This window comes from Staurois parvus, unplaced genomic scaffold (assembly GCF_062004578.1).
Source record: "Staurois parvus isolate SC_StPar_1 unplaced genomic scaffold, SC_StPar_1.0 ptg000440l, whole genome shotgun sequence".
Taxonomy (NCBI): domain Eukaryota; kingdom Metazoa; phylum Chordata; class Amphibia; order Anura; family Ranidae; genus Staurois; species Staurois parvus.
In genome coordinates, this window is record NW_028318236.1 from 4,809,247 (window position 1) to 4,831,377 (window position 22,131).

The 22,131-nt window shown below is 45.2% G+C and overlaps 1 long non-coding RNA gene across 1 annotated transcript in view; it reads right to left on the reverse strand.

The window, feature by feature from the left end:
• Positions 1-3,971: 3,971 nt before the first annotated feature.
• The window catches only part of LOC149454025 (uncharacterized), a 292,751-nt gene continuing 274,591 nt past the window's right edge, over positions 3,972-22,131 (reverse strand). Inside the window, exon 2 of the long non-coding RNA XR_016314400.1 lies at positions 3,972-4,702. This is a non-coding gene — a long non-coding RNA (uncharacterized LOC149454025). The remainder of the gene's footprint in view (positions 4,703-22,131) is intronic.

Here is a 22,131-nt window from a genome sequence, read left to right on the forward strand (position 1 = left end):
TGATAGTGAGGTTAGTAGGGGTTAGGAGGGTTTTCCCCTGAGAGGGGTACCTTGCCTTGGATGTCCTGTTTTCGCAGGACCGTTCTTGCTGCACTGGTGTCGGTGAGGCAAGGGAGGGGATATTTTAATTCCTCTAGAAAAAGATGGATCTGGGCCGACACCGATTTGTCAACTTCCTATGAGAATTCATAGGAGTTACTTACCATGGTGGTCATAGGGGCGGAGGACTCATCAGGAATGAACTGCCACCGACCTTTAGGTAATTGGGGACAGCTCCTCCTCATGTGCCCCGTTTGGTGGCACTGGAAGCACCTGGGTGGGGGCCTATCCTTCCTGTGACCCAGATCCCTTGGTTTTTCGTGTGGGGTCTGGGACATAAGAACTTTGGCCTTGTCTTGTTTTCTTCTATCCATTTCCCTCTCTATTGCCGCAAGAGTGGAAAGGATAGCAGGGATAGACATCTCATTATATTCGGGTCGGGCCAGAACCAGCCTTTCCCGAATTTTAATATTGATGCCTTCCAAAAATTTGGCCCGCAACAGAATGTGCGTCGCGGTCACCTTTACCCCTTCAGTTGGAGCATCAGGTCCAACTTCCAGATCCGCATCCAGTGCCGTCTGCTTGAGACGGCGCCAGAAGCAGGCGCTTTCCTCATTAGGACCCTGGGTGAGCTTCATCATGTCCGTAGTAGAGGTAGCACCATACATTTCTGGAAGCTTTGCCTTTAGCTGTGTACAGAACTCTTTGCCCCCTGAAGTCATCTCCTCATGCGTGGTTATAGAGCACCCTGCAATCACTGTACTGGCCACTTCCATGCCCACCTTTGCCCGTAGGATCTGTGCACAATCTGACCCGCTCATACCATAGCTGAACTGGTTTTGTCCAAACATTCGAGCAAATCCTCTCGGATTGACTCGATAGTCCGGGAGCTCAGCCAGAATAGTGCGGATCTCTGCCGGGGTGAAGGGGACATGCCAAACTACCCGTTCCCCTAAAGTCCGTTCCCCCCGTGCATTGGGAGGACCTTCAAATTGCTGCACCCTGACTGGATAGGCCTCGGTCCGGGAAGAGTGCAAGGGCTGACCCAGCATCATCGGTGGGCTTAGATTAACCACCTCGCTTACTGCACCTTCAGGTTTGAGGTCCCTCAGATCAGGGTATAGCTGGGGGGCAGGGGTCTGATCAGTGGTTCGTAGCGCTTTGATGCAATCCGCCCTGTTTTTTAACCGGGTGTCTATTCCCCTTGATTCACAGATAGTCTGCAAATCGGTTGTTGAGTAGGCTTCATAGTTGGAAACAGAAGGAGCTGGGGTGAAGCAGGGAGAAGGGAGAGGTAGAGGCAGAGGCTGAGGCATAGAGACAGAAGACACAGAAGGTATGTCAAGAGTGACGTCACTAACAGAAGAGACAGGTGCAGTTATACTTATCTCAGCCACTGTTGGTTGTTCGGGAACCCCAGCAGACCCTGATCCTGCCTGCCTTAGTAGAGTCAGCCCTGAAAGAGCTTCCTCCACCTCTGACACTGGATCCTCCTGTTTTATTCCCTCTGGAGGCCAGGTATACATCACCTGGTTCTTCCGGACAGACACCAGTTTATGTATGCCTTGCTTCCCTAATCGGATTGACCTGTGAAGCCATAGCTGTGCGATCTCTAGTTCTGACGCCTGCATCCGTGGTCCAAATTCAGAGATGAATTTTTCCCACCTCCATGCGTCAAATGTACCTTCCCGGGGAATTTCCCATCTGGTACCCTTCGACCATTTATTCCACCTTTTGAGGGGTTCTGTAGACTTCCCCCCCAAACTCACCTTCATCAGTTGTGCAGCTGTCCTTACCCTGAAGAGGGCTGGTTCCCCCTCTCTCTTCATGGACTGACTACTGCCCATCGTGACTAGTCACTGGTATATATCCCGCGTCCGGGTACCTGTTTACCCCCTGGAGCACTCGGTGGGATCCTACCGAGAGGCCTGATTCCACCACTTTCCCAGCACAGCGTAATTTATGTGATACTTATCGATCACCCGAAGCGCATCAAGTGGCGGTCAGACTGAGAGCACACCTCCCACTCCCACAGCGCAATTTGTGTGATCCTGACCACCCGAAGTGTTTGTGGTAACCAGGCTAAGCGTTACACTTCCCTGGACCGCCCACTCACACAGCGTAATTTATGTGGTTCTCATCACCCACTGTGTTTGGCAGGCCACACCGCACAATGATGAAAGTGGCTTTTCTCTCCCTGCACACAGTAGCTAACACAAGTCAAAACAAAAAGAGGGGTTCTTGGATGTTACTTAGGGGTCACTGGTTGGGCAGAAACCTGCTAACTGACCTTTAGGAAATTTGTGTAAAGAAAAAAACTTTCCTAATACACACAGAAAAACCCTTTTTCAACCTGAAAAACTGTTAAAAAGGACAAAGTGGATCCTTATGAAAAACACGGGACGTTTCACAGTAAAACAATTACACAGAGGTAAACCGAAAAACTGCGCCAAAAGTAACCTTGTTGCTGACTCAAAAATCACTCCTATCAGCACCGCTAAACGATCCACGTTATACACGCAATCTTTACTGCAACCACCTAGAACCGTTTACACAAAAAGTCTGCTGGACGTGAAACACGCGACACAGCAGCTTAAAACAAACCCGCTTTACAATAAGGAACTACTTTTAACAGGAAAAACACAAGAAAAACATAATCACTATACAAGAAATCTATGTGCAAAAACCCAGACTTCACCGCGCTCATTAAATGTGGAACACGTGAAGGGAAAACTCGCTTAATACACTTTAAATTGGCTGGCAATACGCAAATTTAAAGCTAAAAGCAAACAAATGAAACTGTAAAAAATTTGGATTAAAAACACAATATGGGTCAAATGCATATAGGAAACTTCATGCACATTGCATAGAGATTACTGCACATTTGGTAGCCAACAAAATGGCCACCAAACAAAAGGAGTCCATGTGGTTTGTCAAGAAGATGACCCCCCACAGAGGAGCACATGGCAGATACTAGAATGACCCCCCACAGAGGAGCACACGGCAGACTCTAGCCTCAAAATTGCCTCTTACATAAAACAGACTTTTAGACAGAACATACACTGGACAATTACACAACAATATGAAGTACACATACAACACAATTTGGGCACAATCACAGAACGGACATAAAACACCAACATATCACACTAACATGCACATGTAACAAAAAGGACCCCCTGCTGCATGCTTGCTGGGAGCAGTGGTACCACAAAACATTGTACAGACCACATAACACAGATCTTACAACAGTTAACAATTAACCTAAGCCTTTCAGCACTGTAATAATTACCTCACGTGGAGGGGGGTAAAGCAATCACCACAGTACCTACAGCCCACAAATACTTACCTAACACTATGCAACAACTTTTACCCACTAAAACATATACCCGTTTAATTTTTGGTTGGAAGATTTTTTAAACTTGACCAAATCCAGCCAACCAAAACCCCCCCCTCTGCTGCGTTCCGCAGAGACAAACCCTTGTCTTTCACCCACAAATCAAGAGTTTAGGACAAAAAACGAGGTCCTTGTTAAGCGGTATTTCTTGTTAGCTAACAGAGAGCGAAATCAGCCACACGAACACGCAAAAAGCGATCCTCTTAATGGCAGAGAGACCTGAAATGTGCCGGCATACTTTTTGCTAGTTCATGATAGCCATTTCCCCCCTCGTTCTAGGTTAGCTACGCAAGAATACGCGTTAGTATCCACCAGGCTCGCCAAACTGTCTTGGAAATTCGCTTTAACGAATTTCTCCTTACCGTGAGTACTCGCAGTTGGATGCGCAGAAATCCCCCATAAAGCTGTGCGAATTTCGCTTACCACGACTGCAGCCAAACTACACGATTCCTGCCCATCCAAATACTTTGGTCCTGTTGAATTTGTGGGTGATTGGAGCTCCGGTACCCTAGAATGATCACACGACACTCTAAGGCTGGTTGCAATCCACATAAGGGCTGATTTTAGGCTCAGCTCTCTGTTTTATTAAGAATACACACATGCCCCCCACATGAATAAAGTCAATCCCTCCCACCGAACAATACAATGGGGATTGCTTATACAGAGGATGTACATTCCAATTGGAGCATAGCCTTTGCTATTATCTATCACTGGTCCTCCCCCATGAACCTTCTGAGGTCAGCAGACTTCCTCCCCTTCCCCCCTATGAGCCATCTGAGGTCATATTTCCTGTCCTACTAGCTTCTATTGGTATGCAAAATTCTCTGCACAAGCACTCCCTAAAAATATCAGTCTGTACCTGGATGGGCCCGATACGATCTTTATTAAAACACATCCATCCGAGATACAGTTTCAAGTTGGTAATGGGTTGTAAGATATGCATAAGCCTACACGTGGAGTTCACACCGCTTGAGCATTGCGTTATGAAGCCCACGTGGTACCATGCTGCTGATATGTGGATACAGGCCCACGGTCTACTGACAGCGGCATTCGCATGGAATGCCGTGGTGGTATACACGCCGGTCTATAAGCGCAGATCTGCCATCTCATCCATTACCAAGCCGAGTACTGTAATACATACATTGTACATGCGCATGGCCCAATTGCAGCCTTCAGAGCTTTAATTAAGCCACACGAGAGACATATGAATAACACGAATACATGACACATTTAAAGTTCGACCAACAATACAAAATTTCCATGACACTAACTATGACAGCACTACGTTTTAAAGAAGAAGGTGCCCACCCATGTACATACTTTGGTTTGAAGAAGTTGGCTTCCCAAGGCCATGCTTCAGGTTGAAGAAGCTGCCTATCCATGGTCATGCTACAATTTCAAGAAGAAATAGCTTCCTACCCAAGATCATTTTAAAGTTTGGAGAAGGAGAAGATGACAACACACAGTCTTGCAATGGTTTGTACAAGACGATTCCTATCAATGTCCATGCTTTGGTTTGGAGAAGCTGCCTACCTATGGTCAGGCCACAGTTTGAAGAAGCTGCCTTCCCATGTCCATGTTATGGTTCTACCCAAAGCTCTACTGAACTCTCAGTTTAAATTAAGTATAAAGTAAATTAGGTAAAATGGGTGTGGAGAGTCTTACAGTGTGTTTTTTTTAAAAATCAGCCACAGCCTAAGCATAGATGCCTGACTCCTGCCACCCTGCTGCAAAGAAGAATCCTTTCTCTCTGTGTGGAAGACGTGATCTCTATACAAAGGTCCAACACACCCACTAATAAGTCAGAGCCAGAGCGCTCCAATTAGTGGGGAACAGCGGTTTTGCTGATTTAGGTTAGCTATAACTTTGATTCAGGAGAGAGCTTGCTCAACCTCTGGAGAGAGAATATTGCTTTTGTAATTAAATGATCTGTAAGACATTAAACATCCTTTGTTTTGACTTGGATAAAGTATGCAAACCAGGAGTTCTAGCCTCACCCAACTTCTGCATACCTATTTCAGGTCACAAGGAAGAAATGACTCCCAAGCAACTACGATTCATATTTGGAGGTCAGTTATGGTGAGATACTCATATTTTTCAGTACAGGTTTCCTTTAACATCCCATTTTCACTTTTACTGCCCTGCCTTTATGTATTCATCAGCCCATATCACCTATTCAGAGTAAGCTGCTAATTTTAGTAGCAGAAAGCACCTAGAATTCAGAGAGCAGGAAAATAATGAGAACATCGGGCCTCTAGAGTGATACAAGAGAATTTATAATCAGCAGCTTACAAGTACTCAGTCTAGAAAAATTACCAGCCACAAGGTCCTAAATTGCATTGTACAGAAACCCTGTCTCCTCCGCACATGTCCAGTTTTACAAAACAAATACAGACTTCTTGATGGATATAAATTTTAATTACACATAACCAGCAGCTGATGGTGGCACAATATGCATTGTCTATTTTATTATCAGCAAGTGAAGCATTGCAGAATGTGCCTAGTGTCTCCCAAATTATCATTAGGGACAGAATACGCATGCCCACCAGACAACGCTGATATTATGGTGGGTGTTCAGAGCTCACAAGCAGATTTATTTGACCATGAATTATTTAAGCCTTCGTATTCACAGGTCAGCAATATATAAAATGTACAACACACAGTGCTGTTCAGACCTTAAAGCCTTATTTTTTCATATAGGCATTAAAAAGTAATCATCTTAATGTGATGCTCATACCAATGCTTATGAAAAGAAAAATACTGTGTATAGTTTGGATATATATATATATGTACATGAGGCAGTCATATTTGCTAATTACATTTCCAAGCTGTGCTTCCTGCTTAGTAATGCTGAACAGTGATTGTATTTTGCCATTTCTAGCTCTCTTTTGGTAAAAGTCTTCCAATCAATACTGCCTGAACACAGTGCACTTAAACATTAAAGTGTAACACTAAAGGCAGAACTTTTAATTTTCATGTAAGAAAGACTGTTAGGTATTGATTGGTGTCTGTGTCCCTGATGGGGAAACTAACCCTTTCTTTGTTCTGCAACGAGCACTAAAACTAGTTTAAATTAGCTAAGTACATTTAAGGTGCATCAAAACAAAAGGTGTGCAAAGTCTTACAGTTGTTTTTGCTTAGAAAACAGCCACAGCCAAGGTAGAAAAGCCTGTGTCCTGCCAGCATGCTACAAAATGGGACCTTTGCTATCAGTGGAGAAGCAGTGATCTCACTGAAGAGGTCTGACATACAGTACCCCCTATGGAGTCATGACTAATGCTCTTTAATTGGCCGTTATCATGACCTTCGCTGATGACAGATTAGAGAGCTATAGGCCATACTCAGTAGGGAGCATGTCAGTCCTCGGCAATGAGATCACTGCTTCCAGACAGTGCCAGTGTTCTTCCTTTCAGTTGTTGGAAGGGGACAGGATTTTATCAAGAAAACAAACTGTAGGACATTGAACATCTTTTGTTTTGATGCACCTGAAATGTATTTAGTTTTAGATTTAATTCCAGCTATAGATATTTTATACATAGTTACACTGATCCAGCTTAGACCAGTGTAACTATGTATATACCATACCTGGTTGATGGAAGCTGGACTGAAGTACTGTAGATACCAGTACTATAGCGATCTCCACTTGCGTCTGGGTCCCATGCTGAGCAGCTGCACATCTGCTTACTGAACACAAGAGGTCCGCCACTCAGCACAGACGCCATTGAGAGAATGTGCATAGGTGGAGATTTACTAAAACGAATGAACTCAGAACCTGGCGCAGCTGTGCATGGTAGCCAATCAGCTTTTGACTTCAGCTTGTTTGATTAAGTTTTGACAGTAAAACTTGTAAGCTGATTGGTTTCTGTGCACAGCTGCACCAGATTTTGTACACTCCAATTGTAGTAAATTTCCCCCCTAGTTATATTGGTCCAAGTTAGCCCAATGTAACTACTGTATGTATAAAATATCCATACCTGGAATTATTATTTAAACTGAAGGTTCAGTTGAGCTTTAAAGTGACCCTATCATGTTCTTAAAAATTTAGAAAGTTCTATTTGGTGGCCCATGCCCCCTACCTTCATTATGTTCCAGCACTGCTTCCTTCATTAGTGTCTGAATGGCCTAAGAGACAAAGTCCCCTTTGAAGTACAAGTCCACGTTTTTTTATTCCCACCAGCTCCCTCAAACCTTCAAGTGAACCCCCAAGTACAAAAAAAAAAGTAAAAAATTACATTGGAGGAAAAGAGGTATGCTAACACCCACCCCCTCACCCACACCAGTCCATACTTACCACTTCCTATTCTTGCAATGGTACAGAGCATTAATGCTCATACATTTTAATGGTTGAGGAAAGTGGAAAAATAGTGCTGGACCCACAGGGTTATTTCACTGTTCCAATTCACTTCTAGTCTATTCACATTGTTGTCAATCAAGACCTGTTGAAGGGGTGTGCTTGGACTCCTGAAACACGTTGGATACCTTATGGATTGCCCACTGACTTTCTTTGGAATAAAGTTGTATCTGGACCTCTTGGCAGCAGTGTGATGCTTCAATTTATATTTTGTTACATAAATTTGAAGGGAACATACCAGTATAGCACGAACACCATCCAAGCTTATGGACAACGATGGGGGTAGCCCAGTTCTTTCTTCCTGCTGGGTGGGCTGTAGACAGTATGGGAGGCCAAAAGCATTGGTGAAGGTAAGTAGGGACATGCAGAGGTGTGTGTGTGTGGGGGGAATTATCTTATTCTCTTTTGTTATGTTTTTTGCATTTGTCTGGAATTTGTAATACTTCTCTTTTCTCACTCTTTATTACAATGGATTGTAATATGCTACCACCTTTTAATAAAGGAATGACACCTACAACCTTTGTTTAGAAACTTAAAGTGATCCATATCATACTTACCTGCTCTGTGCAGTAGTTTTGTACAGAGCAGCCCCGATGTTCTTCTTTTTCAGGTCCCCCACCGTGATCCTCGCACCTCCCCCTTGAGCAGTGCCCCTAGAGAAAGTTGCTTGCCCTGGGGGCACCACTGCATGCTCTCTCCTAAGCCGTTGCGCTATGCGTTCAAAGACACATAGAGACGCTGATCTGTCCCACCCCCTCCGCTCTCTCTCTTCATTGGCTCACTGGCTGTAATTGACTGCAGCAGGAGCCAATGGGTTTCCGCTTCTGTCTCAACCAATGGGGAGGGAGAGTCCCCATACAACCAAGACTATTGTGAAAATTGCTGGAGCAGAGGGGGCTAAGGTAAGGATTGGGGGGGGGGGCGCTGCGCACAGAAGGTTTCTTACCGTCATGCATAGAATGCATGAAGTTAAAAAACCTTGAGCAAGTAGAACCACTTTAAGTTTTTTATAATTTTCTGGCACCCTTTAATTTTCCACCGGTTACCAGTTCTACTTCACATAGTTATATTTTATCAAATTAGCCTCCCAGAGTGTCCCTCTCACCCTTCAGATTAGGCACAGGAGTGGAATCAATTTCAGAGATAATCAACGTCCATCTTGAAAAGGCTTGTTTTATGGCTGGAGGTCTTCCACTGTAAATTCACCTTTTTATGGTGGATAGATGTGTGCATCAGATTTCAAAACCTCTAAATGGCACCTACATCTCTTCCCTTGTGTTACATTAAAAACAGTTTGCTTTGCTAAAACGAGCAAGAAGGAATTCATTGTGTATTGTGTCAGCACAGCAGCGAGTGACCTGGATGTGCGGAGCTGAGCACTGTTCATTAATAATACATGCCGCTGGTAATTGTGCTGTGGCAGGTAAAACGCTTTCATACAGACGAAATGTTGTGACTGCGATACAGGACTTTTAAAATGAGCTGCTGCCCGACAGCAATGGGGGCTCGAGGGATTCTGAGTCTTTGGGTTAAGAGGAACGCCCGACAGCTGCTGGCAGCTTTTGGCTGATATGCTCAATCGTTACAAGAGAAGGATTGATTAAACTAAACCAATGAGATAAGACAAAGTGTTTGTTGTGTTAGCAAGTTAAACACGGCAAAGGTATTTATTTGTGTATGTAAGGCTCTAGGTTGGGAAAGTGGAACACATGATGGAATAGAAAGTCATTGTGGGCCAGTGGGTGAAATTTTAAGGGGTATAACTAAAGCTGGCCATAGACTGATTGAAATGTAGCTGGTTCAGCAGTGGCTGGAAGAACTTTGATCAGTGTATGGCCTTTCCTGTTCAACAGAAGTCAATAATTTGAAAAACGGACAAATTAGAAAACTTTTCTCAATCAGCTAGAGACAGCGGGAGCAGCTGTCAGAATACAATGTTCCGGCAGAGGGGATTGCTTTTGTCCACATCCTTTGTGTGGATGAAGGAATCTGTTTTTTGTTTGGTTTTGGTAACCCCACTGGCTAGTAGTATGTGTATATCCAGCATAAATCACATTAGTGATTACAACATACATTGTACATGTTTGTCCCCATACAGAGCTCACCTCAATATCTGTGCCAGAATGGATTCCAGAAAAAAACTGTTGGTGTATTTTCCTAAAAGAAAGAGTCTCCTCTATAAAAGTGCTTTGTAGATATGTATCCCAATGTATTTGCCCCCATAAAGAGCTCTCTTGATGTACATGATCAGTCATTCCTTTATGACCACCCACCTAATATTGAGTAGGTCTCTCTTTGGGGGCAAAACAGTCCAAACCCATTGAGGCATGGACAACACTAGACCTCAGAAGGTATGCTGTGGTATCTGACACCAAGCTGTTAGTAGCAGATCCTTTAAGTCCTGTAAGTTGCGAGATGGGTCCTTCACAGATCAGATTTGCTTTTTCAGCACATCCCACAGATGCTCAATTGGATTGAGATATCTCGTCTCTTCATATCTCATTAAAACACAGAGCACAGCTGGCATTCAAACTCAAGTGCAACTGAATGGGCCTCTTACTATGAGATGGGTCTGCTTTGTGGTGGACCTTTTGAGAGGAGATAAGGTCAATTGCTCTGCCATGTGATCAGGCTTAAAAAGCTCAAGGAGGTACCATCTAGTTTGAACTTTTTACAAAAGCCAGCTCGAAATCCACTGTTGCACAGAATGGTAAATGCCTGAATATTCAGACAGGGAGTAACTGTAACTTGCAGTTTATTAAACAGGTGCAACATTAAAAGAAATAATACAAAACAGGTTCAGCATGACAAAGAGCATGCATACATTGTAGAATAACACAAAATATATTATGAAAGCTGCACAAACATGGACGCTTCACAAGAGTCTCTATTGCTCAATCTTGGTAGTGTTGCTGCATAGCATAATCTCTATAAGACTCTATAACAACAGAGAGCATCAATACTTCTGTAAAACAGTGTAGAACGCAAACACAATTTTCCTCACGAACAGCATCTCTGCTGGTGAAGTCTGTCTTGGAAATTCGCTTTAACGAATTTCTCCTTACCGTGAGTACTCGCAGTTGGATGCGCAGAAATCCCCCATAAAGCTGTGTGAATCTCGCTTACCATGACTGTAGCTAAACTACACGATTCCTGCCCATCCAACTACTTTTAGCTTCTGTTGAAATGTGGGGATGATGGAGCTCCGTTACCCTAGAATGATCAAACGACACTCTCAGGATGATGGTTGAATTCACATAAGGGCTGGTTTCAGACTCAGCCCCTGGTTTTATTAAAAATACACACATGCCCCCCACATGAATAAAGTCAATCCCCTCCCACCGAACAATGCAATGGGGAGTGCCTATACACAGGATGTACATTCCGATTGGAGCATAGCCTTTCCTATTATCTATCACTGGTCCTCCCCCATGAGCCTTCTGAGGTCAGCAGACTTCCTCCCCTTCCTCCCATGAGCCTTCTGAGGTCATATTTCCTGTCCTACTAGCTCCCATTGGCATGCAAATCCTTTGTACAAGTATTCCCTAAGCTAAACACCAGTCTGTACCTGGATGGGCCCGGTACGATCTTTATTAAAACACATCCATCCAAGATACAGTTTCAAGTTGGTAATGGGTTGTAAGATATGCATAAGCCTACACGTGGAGTTCACACCGCTTGGCGCCTTGCGTTATGAAGCCCATGTGGTACTATGCTGCTGATATGTGGATACAGGCCCACGGTCTACTGCCAGCGGCATTCGCATCGAATGCCGTGGTGGCATACACGCCGGTCTATAAGCACAGATCTGCCATCTCATCCATTACCAAGCTGAGTACTGTAATACATACATTGTACATGCGCATGGCCCAATTGCAGCCTTCAGAGCTTTAATTAAGCCACACGAGAGACATATGAATAACACTCGTATATGACACATTTAAAGTTCGACCAACAATACAAAATTTCCATGACATTCCTTCCTGTTTTATCATATTCTCCTCGTGTCCCTTCTTGATCTTCTTCAGCTTGATGGGTGTAGTCTCAAAACCTCAAAGAGTTCCTGTAGTTGTCCCTGAGAATAAAGCTCCACGGGGTACCTGAAACAACAAGACCCGACGCAAACTCGACGCAAACAGGCTTGATTGAAGCAATGATCCTCAAGAGCGTTGGAACCTTCACTACAGGAAGGCTCTTGCAAAAACCACAAACAGACTTGTGGTATGAATAAGGCTTGTGATCCCACGGTGGTCTGGGGAGATCCAGCAACAGATTCTCAAATTGCCCCTGCAGACGGGGCCACACAAGGCTGGTCTTGACCCAGACAGTTTTCCAAATCGCAGACACAAACCATGATGAGGCTTGAAGCTTGCTTGAAGGTCTTGGAGAATGTGGTCTTCAGAGAGATAAATTAGAGGGAAGCCAGGACGTAATCTGTAGAGAAGGTGGTTGGTTGGTGAGGTCTTCCTCCGATCAGTGGTTGGAGTGGGATCCCAGGAGCGGGCATGGAGATGTGGTCGTCTGCCCGAGCTTGGCTTACACGGTCGATGAGGCAACAGGAACATCTCACCACGGCATATAAGAGGCAGAGGAAAAAGAGAAGCATCAGGACATACACTCCCACTTCCTTCAACCTAGATCCGATGGAGAACAGGAAATCTCCCAATCCTCCCAAACCCTTGAATGGATTCCAACCCTCTCTAGCTATAGCTCTAGCTTTTCCCTGTAGTTCACTAACTTTGTCCATATGGGCCTGGACCTTGTCATCGGTGTCTTCTATCCAAGTACAACAATCCTCTCCGATGAACTCACAGAACCCCCCTTTGGCGGCTAAAAGGTAATCCAGGGCCATCTTCTCCTGAAGCACTAAAATTCCCATCTGCCGTTGTTCTTGGGCAATTTCTCTGACAGCCTCTACGGTCTCGTTAAACATACTATCCACGATGACAGAAAAATTGTTCAGGCGCTTCATAAGTTCTATTCCCCATCCTGTCCATGAGGGGAACCAAGCCCATGCCTGGTCGCCCTCAGAGAACAGTTCCCTGCGAACTCTCCCTGCCATCCTTACCTTCTTGTGGACCATCAACTCTTCATGATCCATCACTACATAGGATGCTGGGACTAGCTTTATGAGGGCACACGAACTTTTCGCGTTCTGGGGAAATGTTCTATAGGCTGCCGAACCACACAGAAAATAGTATGGACCTGTCAGAGCAGAGCAGGAGGAGTTCCTCGTTCGGCCTCTGGCACTGAGCAACAGTTGCACAGACTGGGGGATTGCTCCATCAGTCTGCACATCACATCCGTCCTTCCAACAAACGTGGTCTGGTCGGTCAGTGTTGTTACTCAGAAGGGAAGTCTGGTTAGTCAGATTGACAGTTATACCTCCCTCGCAGGTGGTAGTCCCAACAAACTTGTTACCTGTGCCAAAGCTGATGTTAAAGCACACCTGAGGGCTGCCTAGCTGCCCAGTTACCCATAATGGACTGACGAGGGTCCTACAGGAGCTAGAGCTAATATTGGTGCTAAAACTGATGTTACCTGCTAAAAATGTGTCATTAAGTTCTACCGACAAATGTCTACGTGGGGGCTGACCAGGGGTCCCTTGCTTTTTCATGCCGACGCGGATGTCATATAGGGCATGAACAGCGGCCATTGCGGACACGTGATGACTGAGTGGGGGCTTAGAGCATACCCAACAGTTGGTTTTGTTGGCGGTTCTGGCTAAACGCAGATGCATTTTAAATAAAAGGTTGGGGTATCTGCCGTCTTTTCCTCCGTTCACACACATGTAAGACATACAAACAAAAAGAAAAAGGAAAATGACACCCCTCATTCTCTGGTGTAGCTGAAAAGCTTCTTGCAGTGGCTTGCGTGCACCCAGTTGTCTCGTCCCTCGAGCTTGAGTGAGGTAGGTGTCGTCAGCTGGACTTGGTATGGTCCGGTGAACCGTGGCTCGAGTCCGGTTCTTTGATGTTTCTTTAGGACGACCCAATCACCTGGCTCAATAGAAAGAACACCTGTTATTGAATTTGGATCGGGGAGCGATTCGCGAACCCGATGGTGTATCTTCTGCAGCTCCCGTTGCAGAGATTGCACGTAACCTATAAGCTGTGAATGCAAAGATGACAACTGTTGAGGAGAGTACAACCCTGTTTTTGGGAGGTCCCCCAAACAACACCTCGTAGGGTGACAGCCCATGTGGTTGCCGAGGGGCATTCCGGATGGAATAGGGGGCAATGGGGAGACACTCAGGCCAAGGTTTTTGGGTATCGGCCATGATGTTGGAGATCCCGTTTTTAAGGATTCCGTTAAGACGTTCAACCTTACCGCTACTCTCGGGATGATATGGGGTGTGTCGCCGCTGACTCCAATTCCACCAAAGAAATGCAGTCATGTCCTTTGGAAGAGAGGTTAATAGTGGACAAAGAAGACATGTTAGCAGAAGAGGTGTTAGTATTGTTAGTCGTGTTGCAAAATTCAGCACTGTCATTGCTGTCCTCCCCCCCCTTCTCATCTTCCAACACAGGAAGAAGAGAAGCTGGGTTAAGAATAGTGCATCGTTTGATAGTGAGGTTAGTAGGGGTTAGGAGGGCTTTCCCCTGAGAGGGGTACCTTGCCTTGGATGTCCTGTTTTCGCAGGACCGTTCTTGCTGCACCGGTGTCGGTGAGGCAAGGGAGGGGATATTTTAATTCCTCTAGAAAAAGATGGATCTGGGCCGACACCGATTTGTCAACTTCCTATGAGAATTCATAGGAGTTACTTACCACGGTGGTCATAGGGGCGGAGGACTCATCAGAAATGAACTGCCACCGACCTTTAGGTAATTGGGGACAGCTCCTCCTCATGTGCCCCATTTGGTGGCACTGGAAGCACCTGGGTGGGGGCCTATCCTTCCTGTGACCCAGATCCCTTGGTTTTTCGTGTGGGGTCTGGGACATAAGAACTTTGGCCTTGTCTTGTTTTCTTCTATCCATTTCCCTCTCTATTGCCGCAAGAGTGGAAAGGATAGCAGGGATAGACATCTCATTATATTCGGGTCGGGCCAGAACCAGCCTTTCCCGAATTTTAATATTGATGCCTTCCAAAAATTTGGCCCGCAACAGAATGTGCGTCGCGGTCACCTTTACCCCTTCAGTTGGAGCATCAGGTCCAACTTCCAGATCCGCATCCAGTGCCGTCTGCTTGAGACGGTGCCAGAAGCAGGCGCTTTCCTCATTAGGACCCTGGGTGAGCTTCATCATGTCCGTAGTAGAGGTAGCACCATACATTTCTGGAAGCTTTGCCTTTAGCTGTGTACAGAACTCTTTGCCCCCTGAAGTCATCTCCTCATGAGTGGTTATAGAGCACCCTGCAATCACTGTACTGGCCACTTCCATGCCCACCTTTGCCCGTAGGATCTGTGCACAATCTGACCCGCTCATACCATAGCTGAACTGGTTTTGTCCAAACATTCGAGCAAATCCTCTCGGATTGACTCGATAGTCCGGGAGCTCAGCCAGAATAGTGCGGATCTCTGCCGGGGTGAAGGGGACATGCCAAACTACCCGTTCCCCTAAAGTCCGTTCCCCCTGTGCATTGGGAGGACCTTCAAATTGCTGCACTCTGACTGGATAGGCCTCGGTCCGGGAAGAGTGCAAGGGCTGACCCAGCTTCATCGGTGGGCTTAGATTAACCACCTCGCTTACTGCACCTTCAGGTTTGAGGTCCCTCAGATCAGGGTATAGCTGGGGGGCAGGGGTCTGATCAGTGGCTTGTAGCGCTTTGATGCAATCCGCCCTGTTTCTTAACCGGGTGTCTATTCCCCTTGATTCACAGATAGTCTGCAAATCGGTTGTTGAGAAGGCTTCATAGTTGGAGACAGAAGGAGCTGGGGTGAAGCAGGGAGAAGGGAGAGGTAGAGGTAGAGGCTGAGGCATAGATACAGAAGACACGGAAGGTACATCAAGAGTGACATCACTAGCAGAAGAGAAAGTTGCAGTTATACTTATCTCAGCCACTGTTGATTGTTCGGGAACCCCAGCAGACCCTGATCCTGCCTGCCTTAGTAGAGTCAGCCCTGTAAGAGCTTCCTCCGCCTCTGACACTGGATCCTCCTGTTTTATTCCCTCTGGAGGTCAGGTATACATCACCTGGTTCTTCCGGACAGACACCAGTTTATGTATGCCCTGCCTCCCTAATTGGATTGACCTGTGAAGCCATAGCTGTGCGATCTCTAGTTCTGACGCCTGCATCCGTGGTCCAAATTCAGAGATGAATTTTTCCCACCTCCATGCGTCAAATGTACCTTCCCGGGGAATTTCCCATCTGGTACCCTTCGACCATTTATTCCACCTTTTGAGGGGTTCTGTAGACTTCCCCCCCAAACTCACCTTCATCAGTTGTGCAGCTGTCCTTACCCTGAAGAGGGCTGGTTCCCCCTCTCTCTTCATGGACTGACTACTGCCCATCGTGACTAGTCACTGGTATATATCCCGCGTCCGGGTACCTGTTTACCCCCTGGAGCACTCGGTGGGATCCTACCGAGAGGCCTGATTCCACCACTTTCCCAGCACAGCGTAATTTATGTGATACTTATCGATCACCCGAAGCGCATCAAGTGGCGGTCAGACTGAGAGCACACCTCCCACTCCCACAGCGCAATTTATGTGATCCTGACCACCCGAAGTGTTTGTGGTAACCAGGCTAAGTGTTATACTTCCCTGGACAGCCCACTCGCACAGCGCAATTTATGTGGTTCTCATCACCCACTGTGTTTGGCAGGCCACACCGCACAATGATGAAAGTGGCTTTTCTCTCCCTGCACACAGTAGCTAACACAAGTCAAAACAAAAAGAGGGGTTTTCGGATGTTACTTAGGGGTCACTGGTTGCCCGGAAAGCTGCTAACTGACCTTTAGGAAATTTGTGTAAAGAAAAAACTTTCCTAATACACACAGAAAAACCCTTTTTCAACCTGAAAAACTGTTAAAAAGGACAAAGTGGATCCTTATGAAAAACACGGAACGTGTCACAGTAAAACAATTACACAGAGGTGAACCAAAAAACTGCGCCAAGAATAACCCGTTGCTGACGTGAAAATCAATCCTATCAGCGCCGCTAAACGATCTGCGCTACACACGCGATCTTCACTGCAACCACCTAAAACCGTTTACACAAAAAGTCTGCTGGACGCGAAACACGCAACGCAGCAGCTTTAAAACAAACCCGCTTTACAATAAGGAACTACTTTTAACAAGAAAAAACACAAGAAAAACATAATCACTATACAAGAAATCTATGTGCAAAAACCCAGACTTCACTGCGCTCACTAAATGTGGAACACGTGAGGGAAAAACTCGCTTAACACACTTTAAATTGGCCGGCAATACGCAAATTTAAAGCTAAAAGCAAACAAATGAAACTGTAAAAAATTTGGATTAAAAACACAATATGGGTCAAATGCATATAGGAAACTTCATGCACATTGCATAGAGATTACTGCACATGTGGTACTCAACAAAATGGCCACCAACAGGGAAAGCACATGGTCATTAACAAAATGGCCACCAAACAAAAGGAGTACATGTGGTTAGTCAAGAAAATGACCCCCCACAGGGAAGCACATGGTAACACTAGAATGGCCCCCCACAGAGGAGCACACGGCAGACTCTAGCCTCAAAATTGCCTCTAACCTCTTACATAAAACAGACTTTTGGACAGAACATACACCGGACAATTGCACAACAATATGAAGTACACATACAACACAATTTGGCACAATCACAGAACAGATATAAAACACCAACATGTCACACTAACATGCACATGTAACAGAAAGGACCCCCTGCTGCATGCTTGCTGGGAGCAGTAGTACCACAAAACATTGCACAGACTACATACACACAGAGATCTTACAGCAGTTAACAATTAACCTAAACCTTTCAGCACTGTAATAATTACCTCACGTGGAGGGGGGTAAAGCAATCACCACAGTACCTACAACCCGCAAATACTTACCTAAACATGCAACAACTTTTACCCACTAAAACATATACCCGTTTAATTTTTGGTTGGAAGATTTTTAAACTTGACCAAATCCAGCCAACCAAACCCACCCCTCTGCTGCTCTCAGCAGAGAAAACCCTCGTCTTTCACCCACAGATCAAGAGTTTTGGACAAAAAAACTAGGTCCTTGCTAAGCGGTAATTCTTGTTAGCTAACAGAGAGCGAAATCAGCCACACGAACGCGCAAAAAGCGATCCTCTTAATGGCAGAGAGACCTGAAATGTGCCGGCATACTTTTTGCTAGTTCATGATGGCCCATTCCCCCCTCGTGCTTGGTTAGCTATGCAAGAATACGCGTTAGTATCCACCAGGCTCGCCAAACTGTCTTGGAAATTCGCTTTAACGAATTTCTCCTTACCGTGAGTACTCGCAGTTGGATGCGCAGAAATCCCCCATAAAGCTGTGTGAATCTCGCTTACCATGACTGTAGCTAAACTACACGATTCCTGCCCATCCAACTACTTTTAGCTTCTGTTGAAATGTGGGGATGATGGAGCTCCGTTACCCTAGAATGATCAAACGACACTCTCAGGATGATGGTTGAATTCACATAAGGGCTGGTTTCAGACTCAGCCCCTGGTTTTATTAAAAATACACACATGCCCCCCACATGAATAAAGTCAATCCCCTCCCACCGAACAATGCAATGGGGAGTGCCTATACACAGGATGTACATTCCGATTGGAGCATAGCCTTTCCTATTATCTATCACTGGTCCTCCCCCATGAGCCTTCTGAGGTCAGCAGACTTCCTCCCCTTCCTCCCATGAGCCTTCTGAGGTCATATTTCCTGTCCTACTAGCTCCCATTGGCATGCAAATCCTTTGTACAAGTATTCCCTAAGCTAAACACCAGTCTGTACCTGGATGGGCCCGGTACGATCTTTATTAAAACACATCCATCCAAGATACAGTTTCAAGTTGGTAATGGGTTGTAAGATATGCATAAGCCTACACGTGGAGTTCACACCGCTTGGCGCCTTGCGTTATGAAGCCCATGTGGTACTATGCTGCTGATATGTGGATACAGGCCCACGGTCTACTGCCAGCGGCATTCGCATCGAATGCCGTGGTGGCATACACGCCGGTCTATAAGCGCAGATCTGCCATCTCATCCATTACCAAGCTGAGTACTGTAATACATACATTGTACATGCGCATGGCCCAATTGCAGCCTTCAGAGCTTTAATTAAGCCACACGAGAGACATATGAATAACACTCATATATGACACATTTAAAGTTCGACCAACAATACAAAATTTCCATGACAAGTCCAGGGTAGATCTGGCAACACAGGTGAACAAGAAGGATGAAAGGCGCAAGAACAAGGGGTGACCCAACTCGAACTGGAGTACTTTGGTAGAAATTGGGGTGGGGTTCCCCATAGCAGCTGGTTCTTTTGGAGAAGCTGTGTGCTTTTAGGCCCCTGCCCTGCTGCTGGCACGCCAGTTCTAACAGTGGCTGCAGTGTTACTGGATAACCTCAGATCACTTACTCAGCTATCTCTGCATCTCATCAGATTTGGCACCTCTGAGTTTCTGAGAGATACAAGCTGGATAACCTATCTTTCTAGGTATGTCCATGAACCCAAGGAGTTAAGGGAATTGGAGTTAAAGGGGCCTGCACCTGCATCTGAGAATGGTAAGTAAATGGGCACTCCACTACAGCACCACCTTTTTGAATCATCTCCCTGGAATCCCTTGGTCTTCAGGACACTTACATGAAGCCATGACATTACCAGAAATTTCAGGTAATCATTGGGTCTGATGTCAAAAATGCAAAGAAAACCTTGTCCTCTTCTCATCCAAGTCAAGTTCTGAAGCAGTGTCCAGCAGGACTGTATTTTAAAATGGAGAGCCCAATTGACTGTGTATGCATAATCAGGATGAAGCCTGAAATCTAGTGCAATTTTGCAAAAATGGAGGCATGTGCAGAGAAGCAAGGAAGCAGCTAATATATTCCTGTACCTCCTAATAGCTTTCCACCCAGCAAGGTGTACACATCCACCTGTGCTTCTCACTGCCTACCCATTCTGTGAAAGCCCTAAGTCTTTTGCTTTATTAGAGCTGGGCTTCTGGTTATAGGGGAGCATGTAATGTTACCCATGTGACAGTGTATGGACCAATTGCCTGACCCAAACAAATTCACATTGAGTGAGTGAAAGGGCTTTGGGCAGTAATGTCATCCAGCTGGGCAACCTCCAACACCATCCAACAATGGAGTTTACTCTGGGAGATGGTAAGGGAGTGTGGGTATGAACATACTCTGCTGTGGAGTGTTCTATCAAGGGGCACTGTTACTCTGGCCTACAATTTCAGGCAACAGTATCTCATTAAAGAACTCAACACAACATAGTGGCTAAGTGGTTAACTGTGTTCCTTTCTCTAATTTTTTTGCACATCCTAGACTGTAAAGATCTATTGCTGGAAGGGACTAGTGTGAATGATACATGTACTCTGTAAAGAGCTGTGGAATTTATTGTCACTACACAAATTAATAAAGTAAACAAACTAAACTCTAGTTTAATTAAAAAGCAGGATATTGTATTAAATCAAAGAACTGTTGTCTTTCATCAGCAAACCATTAACATGCATATTGTGATTTAATATGGAATCCAGGGATTGGTGTCTGTATGACTGCAGGGCTTATATTATTAATTTCTGGTACTGTACGTAAATAATGCCAGCCAAGGTTAGACTGAAAATTGAGCAAAGTAGACTAATCCCTATGGGTTGCAGTGGGCACTTATCCATGTATGGGTACCAGCTGCACAGTCGTTTTCTATTATCAGTAGTAGCAGGGTATTATGTATAAAGACCGATGAAGGGATCTAAGTTATTCTGAAATCTTGCATCTGTGTTAACTTAAAGTGTTACCCAGGACCCTGCATTCACTATATCTGGTCTCCCACAGTACACAGAACATGGAAATGCAATTATTTATGCAATTTAGTAAATATAAACTACTAAATACCTTTTCTCAGCAGCAGTTAGAGCAGTCTAGTGACTTCTATCAGTGTCCAGCCGAGCACTGGCTAAAGCTTGTAGGAGGAGTTTTAATTTTTCCTTCATTGCCCAATAGGCTGCAGGACCCCTGGCCCTCTGTCTGGACAGTACTGATTGGCCCTGTGCTAATCACATGCACGCTCCCAAGAAAAAAAAACTCTCTAGCAAAACTCACCAAACTGAGCATGTGCAGCTTGCCCCCAAGGCTCTGTTCTATCACAAGATGGATTGGGGACTGTGGAAGAGGTGGACGATCAGAGAAGACAGGATCAAACAGCCTTTTTATACATTGCAGAGTTTTAACCCATTCGGTTCCTCAGTGAATATAACAAGTATGCTTTACTGCATGTACAGGCTGATTTTACAGTTGTGGGTTTAGTAACACTTTAAGTTAGCTAATAAAGGGCATCACTTAAACTATCCTATGATCAGAAATACAACCATCTCAAATAAATGTATTATACTATTCTATACCAGGGCTCTCCAGATTTTCTAAACAAAGGGCCAAATTTTGGTCCTTCAGAATTTAGGGGACTAGACTCTGGCTAGTGGAATTAGAAAATGCTCCAGTGTCAATAAACAGTGCCTCAGGCTTGGTTGCTATTGGAATTCAGAAAATTCCATAAAGCCTGTGGTCAATAGGGGAAGGAAAAGATTGATTGGTATTGATGAGAGGTATATTCCCAACTGTTGGTATCATTTGGAGGAACAATGCCCCATCGCTGGTGTCAGTGGAAGGAATAGTGGCCTATTGTTGGTGTCATTGGAAGGAATACTGCACCATCATTGTCATCCTTAAGAGGAATAGTGTCCTATTGTTGGTATAATTGGAAGGAATAGTGCCCCATCGCTGGTGTCAGTGGAAGGAATAGTGCCGACCATTGGCGTCAGTGGAAGGCTTAGTGCCCCATTATTTGTGTCAGTAGAAGGAATAGTGCTCCATCGTTGGCATCACTGGGAAGAATAGTGCCCCATTTTTTACGTCAGCGGGAGGAATAGTGCCCCATTGTTCGTGTCAGTGGGAGGAATAGTGCCCCATCATTGGTGTCAGTGGAAGGAATAGTGCCCTATTGTGGGTGTCTGTGGAAGGAATAGTGCCCGTTGTTGGTGTTAGTGAGAGAAAAAGTACATTGTATTAGTGGGGCTAATAGTACCCAAAGGGAAAGATAAAAGGTAAGCAAAGGGGAGCATCTGGTCCACAGGCCACAGTTTGAGACCAGTGCTCCAAACCATGTTACAAGCAGTAAAACATGACCTTGGTCTGTGTAAAAGAGATGATCCTAAACACATAAC